This window comes from Stigmatopora argus, chromosome 15, assembly GCF_051989625.1.
Source record: "Stigmatopora argus isolate UIUO_Sarg chromosome 15, RoL_Sarg_1.0, whole genome shotgun sequence".
Lineage (NCBI taxonomy): Eukaryota > Metazoa > Chordata > Actinopteri > Syngnathiformes > Syngnathidae > Stigmatopora > Stigmatopora argus.
In genome coordinates, this window is record NC_135401.1 from 3095152 (window position 1) to 3104266 (window position 9115).

Sequence of the window (9115 nt, forward strand, 5' to 3'; positions counted from 1 at the left end):
GGCCGTCTGGCGGCATAAAGTGGCCTTCACATGGGTCCTGGTTTGCCTGGGTGGTCTGATTCTGCTGCAGGTAGGTGGGTGTATACACAGGGATAGACAGGAACTCATCCTGCCTAGGTGAGATGGGTGAGCGTGTGCGGTCGCCAGGCGGTGCCCACACATGGCGGGGCATAAGTATCTCCCTTTCAAAGCCGCCAGCGCACACGTCCGCACTCGCGCGCACACATCCGCGCAGCGGGCAAATATTTTGACAGGGACGGGCGAGCAGACCAGGGGGCGTCTCCACTCCCTTAATAGAGGCGACTTCAACAGGAGCGCCTCGTTTATGCCGGTCTCAGACTCGAGGAAACTTTTAGAGGCAATCAAAAGTCCTCTCTGGAAGCAAATAGTCATAAAAAAACTGAGGGCCTTCAAAGTCCAAATCTCTCAGGTCCTTATAGGCCGGGAGGGTCAAATTTAGTTTGGTTGCCGGGTAAAGTAGATCTTGTGTGGGCCGGAGTAGTTCATTTTTTGGGACAAAAAGTTAACTTACTGTGTGCCCCATTGACGTCTAGAAAGATGAGGATACATGGCTAGTTTAAGTGAACTGGGTATCTATTGTTGTAGTTCATTTTGTGTCACTTTCTTGTCATTTCAGGTCACTAACTATAAATCTGGGAACATTTCCTATTGGTTTTGGTGGAATTCTCGACTGCAATGGCGGCTTTCTTCTGGATTTTGGCCATTTCCAGGTGAATACTTGTTAATTTTGGTGTTGCATCGAACCGCGACCGGACGTTTGGTTGCCGGACGTTTGGTCGCCCGGGTGAATATAATTTTGAGAGCTGGTTTCAACAGTAGTTATTTAGATATTAAACTCTCTCTCGCATGAATATAATTTTGAGAGCTGGTTTCAACAGTAAACTCTCTGTCATGTTGTCAAACGTACGGCGACCAAACGTCCGGGCGACCAAACGTCCGGGCGACCAAACGTCCGGGCGACCAAACGTCCGCCGACCAAACGTCCGGCGACCAAACGTCTGGCGACCAAACGTCCGGCGACCAAACGTCCGAGTACCGCATCGAACCCCTTAGCGACCCACGGGCCATATGTTTGACACCCCTGATGTGCAAAACCCACTCTCACCATCTTGTAGATTTTTCAAAACTGATATTATATAGCTCGTCACCCATCCATCCATCCATCCAGTTACGCGGAAATAGCCGCCTCCCTCTCTGACCCTGTCTGTCTCGCTCTCTCATTAGAAGCAGTCTATTTTGGTTTCCCAAAATATTTTCTAAGACTTGAAGAGCTGCTTTTATATGCCTGTCGTTCACTGTTTCAAAGTAACTATGTCGGCTGAAAAGAAGCATTCAGTGGAACGAATCAAAGTGCTTGACCAGATGAAATGGTCCTCTATTCACAGGGAAGGCCACCTCGTACCGCAGATCAAAATACATGTACGTTTAAGCTAGTAAATACTTGTAACTTTAATCACCAGAGGCTGTGTTGAGAAGATTCCAGCCAATACCTGAGGAATGTGCTTTAAAAGCTTCTTAAGGACTTTGGCTTTCTGATTACCGCAACAAAATCAGTATTTGAAGGTGACTTATCTCCAAATTGGGGTTTTCACGTGACCATTTTTTTATTCAAGTGATCATAAAAAGCACCGGACAGAATGCAAAATCCCATTGCTCACTGATTGTTGGTTATTAATAAACCTTTATTGATATTAAAGATACTCTAGGTGCCTGACCATTTTTAGATTAGATTAGAATTTTATTTCATCCCGTATTCGGGAAATTTCCTTGGTTGCAGAAGCAAGACAGACACAGAAGACATTGTAGACCTAGGTAAAAAAAAACTGGATCCACACAGACTTTTTGACGAAACGATAATGTTTATATGCCGCTATCATAATTATCGATATGTACACGGGTTAGGAAATCAATCCACGATAGTCTATAATACACCTGATTGTAAATTGGAATTTTTTTTTTAGGGTGCTTTCATGTAACTATTAAAAAAAGTGTCTTCCACAAAGACTATAAAAATATTTGTGCAACATTTCTTTAAATAAATGCAGAAACACTAATGTTTATATGATGCTATCATAATTATCAATACACAGCTTGATACCACAACTACATTGAAAAAATTGTTTTTTGACAATTTCGCGAAAAAATGTCTTCCACAAAGACTATAACAATACTCATGTGACACATTTCTTTAAATAAATGCAGAAATACTATAATATTAGAATAATCTGTCCAACAAATGAGTGGTTTACTTAAACCTAAAATAGATTTCCAATTTATTAGGATCCAACACATTGGCCAGATGAATATATTTTTTTCATGACTCCCATTGACATCACTAGGCGTCCAATCCATTTTAATCAAAAACATTCCCGGCAGTCAACGTGATCACTCAATGCCGGCCATCCCATTCGTCCATCAATGGCGGCGAATGAGTGTCCTAAAGCGTCTTTCAATATTTTTCCCATCAGTGGTTTTGAGTTCATATTACATTAATTAGGATTGTCCAGTTATTGAATAAAGCTTTAAAGTGGCAGCTTGGGAATCGGGAGGCACCCCAAACACACCACTTTTAGGGGCAGAAGATCCGGCTTACATGTTGTGGAAGCCGTGCGGGTAACCTATGCTGCGTACCACTTTGTCCACACGCGGGCACAAACACACACTCGCATAAAAAGACAAACACGCAAAGCATTCTGTGCTCCAAACCAATCATTATAGCCATACTGGCCACAGCATGAGTCGTCAAGTCCAGAGAACATACTTAGTTGTGGTTGGAGGAGCACTTACGTGCACTCAGCACTCCCTGCCCAAGAATATGTATAGTTTGGGCGGGGTAGATTGTCTTTTACGAACTTCCTGTCGTCATCCATCAGCCCGGTGAAAAGAAAAGCGGCGTCTAACCTCCAGACAACTTTGGTGAGAGCCGCCATTTTGGCTCGCTCGTCACCGTAGTCATACCATTTTTTTCATGGTATAGTTGGGACTGCGACTTATACTAAGGAGAAAAATATACATTTTTTTCTGATTGTCGTGAGATTATGTTTGATTGTTTAGGGTACGGGTGTCAAAGTGCCGGCCCGGGGTTCAGATCTGGCCCGGTGCATCTTTTTGTGCGGCCTGGGAAAGTAAATAATCAGTACTGCCTTTCTGTTTGCATAAATTAAAATGGAGATTATAAATGTATATGGAAAATTTCCTGGTTTTAAATCAATAATTGCAATTTTTTTGCATCCCAAAATGTCTTTTCTTTTGTTTTCAGTTCAAAAAGCATTTTTAAACTCAATATTTAGGGCTTTTTATCCCGTTCTTTTAACATGATTTTTAAAAATATATCTAAATATTATAACTAAAATGTTTCCTATTTCTAGACTAAAGAGAATATTTGCCCAAAAGAGAAAAAAATAAGTTTGACACCCCTGGTTTAGGCTATAGTTACCCCAATAAGTGTTAATTTATTATGTTAACGGATGCTTATTTAGCCCGTGGTTATCCATTTCATAATTATTACTTTGTTGTGTTTACTCTTTGTTTCTGAAATTTTTTGAAATTGTCCCAAAAATTATGACACCATATATATATATATATATATATATATATATATATATATATATATATATATATATATATATATATATATATATATATATATATATATATATATATATATATACGTTGTGCATTCTTTAGCTGATGCGACTTATAGTGCGAACTAAACGCTCATTTTAATTCATGCTTGCAAAATAACATGGACTAAAAATAAAACAAAAATATATCCACAGACACAAAAAGCAGCAGATGTGTTGTCATATTAAATTAATAAAGCAAGCTTCCCTCAAGTTGGCCTCATTCTCAGATACACTAAAGAAAGCAAACAATAATTTTGTAGATGTTCCACTTGATTACCTGACCCAAAAAGATCGAGAAAATCCCACGGCATCATTTCAAACTTCAAAAAGTGTTTTTTTTGTCTTGCTATTATTAGTCGTGTCAATGCCATCCTTTCACCCAGAGCTTGTGTTCACTGAAAAGCCAGAAAAACAGCTGTCTCGTTGGCGTAAGTGCTTGGAGACTGCTCGTGATCGTGTTCGACGGAGCGCCGATGCCTTTAAATGAGGTGGTGAACTCTGAGTTAACACCTTTTCGGGGTTACAGACGATGAGAACATGTGTTTTGAGTTTGGGCGAGCTGCGTGCCGCCGTAAGAGCAGCGGCGTGACCTTTCCGACGTGTAACACCTCCTCATTTGTCACAAGGAAAAGTTAACGATGCCTACTGGGGGGAAAAGGTCATTCAAGCCAAGGCGCAGAAAAGTTTGCCGGAGCTCGGAAAGACTGCCATTTCCGTTTACGGGGGGGGTAACAACGTGAATTTTCTGATGATGTCCAAGCAGGCATTTGGAAAAGAAAATATATACAGCAATCCCTCAAATATCGCGGCTATTGTAGACCAGACATGGCTCCGATAAACTAAAAAATGCAAAGTACCACCACAATCCATGTTCTCGTACATTCTCAAAAAGTGTATATTTATTAAATTTACAGCTATAAGCATATCAAAACACTGTAATGTATTCATACCTAAATATAATCTATATATATATATATATATATATATATATATATATATATATATAAAAGTAAATATTTAAAATACTGTACTCAGTGAAAATAGTTCTCCGCTAGATATAAATTCCCAAAAAACAAGTTAATGAGAATTTTAGTCCAAGTCCTCTTTCGGCGAGGTACAGCTTTCTTTGTGTTTGGGATGAAACAGTTTGTTACGCTTTGTTCTTCGTTGTATTAAGTTGATTTTGTCTTCTTGTGGCCATGTCTGGTCTACATTGTCTGCGATATTTGAGGGATTACTGTACATTTATTTTTGACACTGTCAAACAAGGTTTTATGGTGAAAGTGTTGATTTTTTTGTATTTAATTATTTTTTAGTTCTGATTTGGATTGATGAATTTTTGATAGATTGGTTGTTTTAATCTCACTTGATAAAATTGTATTGTTTTTTTTTGGGACAAATCCAAAGTATGCTTCTTAGGTTAATTGAAGCTGGCTAAAAAAAGAAAACTCAAAATAGATTGCGCTGTCTTGGTTATGGTAATAGTGTTATCAGGTTATTCTGTCATATGTTCTTAAGAAGCAATTTATTGAGATAAGTTATCCCTATTGCGTACACGTTTGTCAAATTTGAACGTGCAGGACATTCTTAGAGGAAAAAACAAAAAAATGCAAGGCATGCAAGCTCCCTTGTTGATGATTTTGGCATTTTCAGAATCCAAAGTTTGTACATTTCAAAATGCAAAAGCTGCAATTTGTACAAAATACCCACATCCGATCCTATCCTTTTTTTATTACAAATGACAAAAACTCCCAAACCATGAACATTAAAGCATCCACTGAATACGAGATACAATGTTTTTAATCAAGTTTTTCGTTGCTCACTCGTTCAACTGTCTCTCATACAACATTTCCTTTAAGTTCACCTTTGATAAACATTCCACAGACTGTGGTGGAAACTAAATTTGAGGGCAGTTCAAAAAAAATACTCTGTGCGCTTTTGTCAGCTAGGAGCTCTTGACTACAAAATGGAATGCGTGTAAAAGGTAAAATAAAAGCAGTGTTGCTGTATAGCCCCCTTTTTCTAGAGGTGTACGCCACTGGAGGGCAGTGCTTCTTCTCACTTTTCACAGAGCGCTCTTTGTTGTTGACGCTTCCAAAGCTTCACAAGGACAAAGTCAGGTCACCGCCGTTCTGAAGTTAAGCATACAACACGAGTTATTGTCGTTATTCGCACTATTTATTGGCTTTTCAGGCTTTAAAAGGTCAAAATGTTATGCCTTCCTGTATTGACTTGGTCACTGTGTACAATAATACGGAGCAGTTTGGTTGGTGGTCTGTGTTCATGCCAATTAGATCTCATGTGGGCTGGACCAGTTCGTTTTTTGGTTCAAATAGTTCACTTGTTGGGGCTCAATTTGTTTGATGAGCATCAATGGCCAGGTAATGTGGATTGGACATTTGCTGTTGTCAATGGCATGTAATTTTATGTCACTTTTGTGTCATTTTAGGGTTACTTTTGTGTGAATTTTTGATCATTTCCTTTTGGTTTTAGAGGAATTTCCAGATTGGTTTGTGGTCATCCGTTGATTTTTGATGATTTTAGGGCATTTCCAGGTGATTTCCTGCTGGTTGGGGAAGAAAATATAAACTTTTGATGTGAATGAGCTAAAAAAAATGCATTTTTGCAGTCCGGATCGGAAGCCCTAGTGGGCCGCTTCTGGCCCGCAGGCCTTACTTTTGACAAACGTAATTTATCATTTGATTGACTTAAGCAAAGAATAGTTCGGAACACTTTTTTCCTGTTGGGTGAGGTCTTGCCCAATTAAAAATACGTTATATTAGACTCAAGTTTATTTGTTTGTATTTGATCGTGCTTAGTTAATGCAGAGCGTTAATATGAGCAGTACGTAGTTCCGCGGTGTGAAAGATTTGAACCGGCCAAAAGGAAAAATAACAACACGCAAAAGCCACACAGCATGAAGCTTCCTCTGGCGGCCATGTTTTTGATTTTTTTTTTCTTTCCTCAACCCCCTTTTCCTTTCCTTGGGCAATCTGTAGGAGGTTTGTCCAGGATGGAATGCTACTGGGTTTCACATAAAATAGTTTGGCATCAACACCTTCACTTTGGGCCTCAAAGCCAATACGTCTAATATCCCCGGGTTTAAAAATAAGGACAGAATCGTTAACCTCACGGGTTGTTCTGACTCGCTGCCTAATGAGAGATTCATTACGTGAAAAAAAAGGACTTGGAAAGGTTGACTTCGACAAAAACAAACAATTTTCAAGCTAATAAAAATCTGCTATTATATAGACTCTTTATCAAGGGTGGTTTGCGGGCCGCTTTAACGTCAACTTGATTTCACGTGGGCCGGACCATTTTAGATAGAATATTTAGATTTTTTTTATATAAATGGATTAAAAGAACTGGATTAAAAGCCCTGAAGATTCAGTTTTTTATAGATCTAAAACAATCTTTATTTTAGCTTTTTTTAAATATAATTTTAGATTTTCCAAAATTATTTTTGAACTAAAAAAAACTAAAAAATTAGGGGGAAAATCAGGAAATTTAATATACATCTTTACTGTTCATTTTAATTTGATCCTAAAACAGAAGGTCGGCACTCATGATTTACTTTCCCGGGCCACACAAAATGATGCGGTGAGCCAGATTTGGCCCCCGGGCCGCCACTTTGACACATGTGCTCTATATAATAGCAGATTTTTATTTGCTTGAAAATTGTTTGCATCAATTTAAACTCTATATTACAGAGTTTAAATTGATGCTAAGAGTAAAAAACAACAGTAAAATCAACCATCCTGTGTGTAATTTGCGTTTTCTGCTCCAATGCCTGTGTGGGTTTTCTTCGGGTACTCCGGTCTCTTAATTCTATGCTAAATTATGCCTAGCTAGGAGTGATTGGTTGTTTGTCTCTGTGTGCCCTGCGATTGGCAGGCAACCCATTCAGTTTTTTTCCCCGCCTACTGCCCACACTTGAGTGGAATAGGCTCCAGCACCCCAGGATAATAATGTATAAATATATAATATTAAGCAGTATGGAAAATGAATGAATATATAACGTTGTAATAAAAAAATAGTCACTTGCAAAGAGCTAATGTAAGTAAATGAAGTCATTATTTAAAAAAATGCTATTCATTAAAAGAATAGTTAATGCGCAATTCTCAGTATAAAATTGTTGTCATTTTCCATGATGGACGACCTTCAACAAAACGTGGGGTTTCTCCCTAAAGTTGCGCGTTATGATTTTCAGTGCGCAAAATGACGCCTGCAGGAGCTCCGGCTTTATTGGCGGTGGGCAGATGTTCAACTTTTTCTTGGAGGCTCCTCCCACCCCGCGGCTTTTATGGGCCTGTTTACTAGCATGAGCTTCCAGAGATCTTTATCCAGCCTGCCTTTGATTTGCCAGAGCTCTCATCCCACATCCCATATGCAGCAGCAGAAGCAGCAACAGCAGCAGCAGAGGCAGAGACACTGGCCTTTCAAGATTCACAAATAGAAATCTGGCAGTCATTTTGCCATCATTTTTTTTTTTACCCCCCTTCTCTATTGCCCTCCTCCTGTAAACCCCTTCATTTTACTCCTTTATACTTCTTGCTCGGCTCAACATCCTGCGATATAATTACCCGAGCGCTTTGCAGATGTTCCTCTCGACGTGGCCAAAATCGTGATCACGCTACCACCGAGTCACAATGTTCCAAAATTCAATATTTATCAAACAATAAGTATACGGTTAAAAAGAAAAACAATATGCTGGATATAGCGCCGGTGAAAAAAAAGCAAAGCCCCGGAATGTTTTAATTGTTGTATGCAAATGCGATGACAGCAGCTGTAACATTGGGCTATTGTTAACAGCGACCGCTGCGGTTGGTCCTGTGGCACGGAAACCAGAACCGGCCCGAAGACGCCTCCTCTGACATAGGAAAAAGATGAGGCCAGAAGACCAAACCACCTCTGTCACATGACCAAGGTCAATAAGAAGTTGGAGGGGCCGTGACATCGTTTCTGTAAGTTTTACCTCCCAATCATCACTCTATGACCTTAAAAAAACACGAAAAATATACGATGAGGGCAGTGATTTAAACTAAGTGATCAAGCAAGTTCTGTACAGTACTTATACGGCATTATATGTATACTGAGTGTAGCATTTTAGTCTAAAAAAAAGGTACCAATGTGGGTTTTGTGGGGTGGCCTGGTGAATGTAGATCGAGGGTTGTGATTTTTCTGAACTTTCTATGCGAAGTTTGAATTTTCTTCCCGTGGCTGGGTGGGTTTTCTCCAGGTACTTCGGTTTCCTAAAAGGCTAGGCTAGGGTGGCTGGTTGGAGGCCCTAAATTCTACTGTAGGGAAAAGTGATTGGTTGTTCGTCTCCTTGAGCTCTGCGATTGGGTACTCGGACGTTTGGTCGCCGGACGTTTGACAACATGACAGAGAGTTTACTGTTGAAACCAGCTCTCAAAATTATATTCATGAGAGAGAGAGTTTAATATCTAAATATCTACTGTTGAAAC

General features: G+C 39.5%; 1 long non-coding RNA gene across 1 annotated transcript in view; it reads left to right on the top strand.

The window, feature by feature from the left end:
* LOC144089369 (uncharacterized) overlaps window positions 1–8605 on the top strand; it is a 31155-nt gene extending 22550 nt beyond the window's left edge. Inside the window, exons 2-3 of the long non-coding RNA XR_013305046.1 lie at window positions 638–731; window positions 8460–8605. This is a non-coding gene — a long non-coding RNA (uncharacterized LOC144089369). The remainder of the gene's footprint in view (window positions 1–637; window positions 732–8459) is intronic.
* Window positions 8606–9115: the final 510 nt, after the last annotated feature.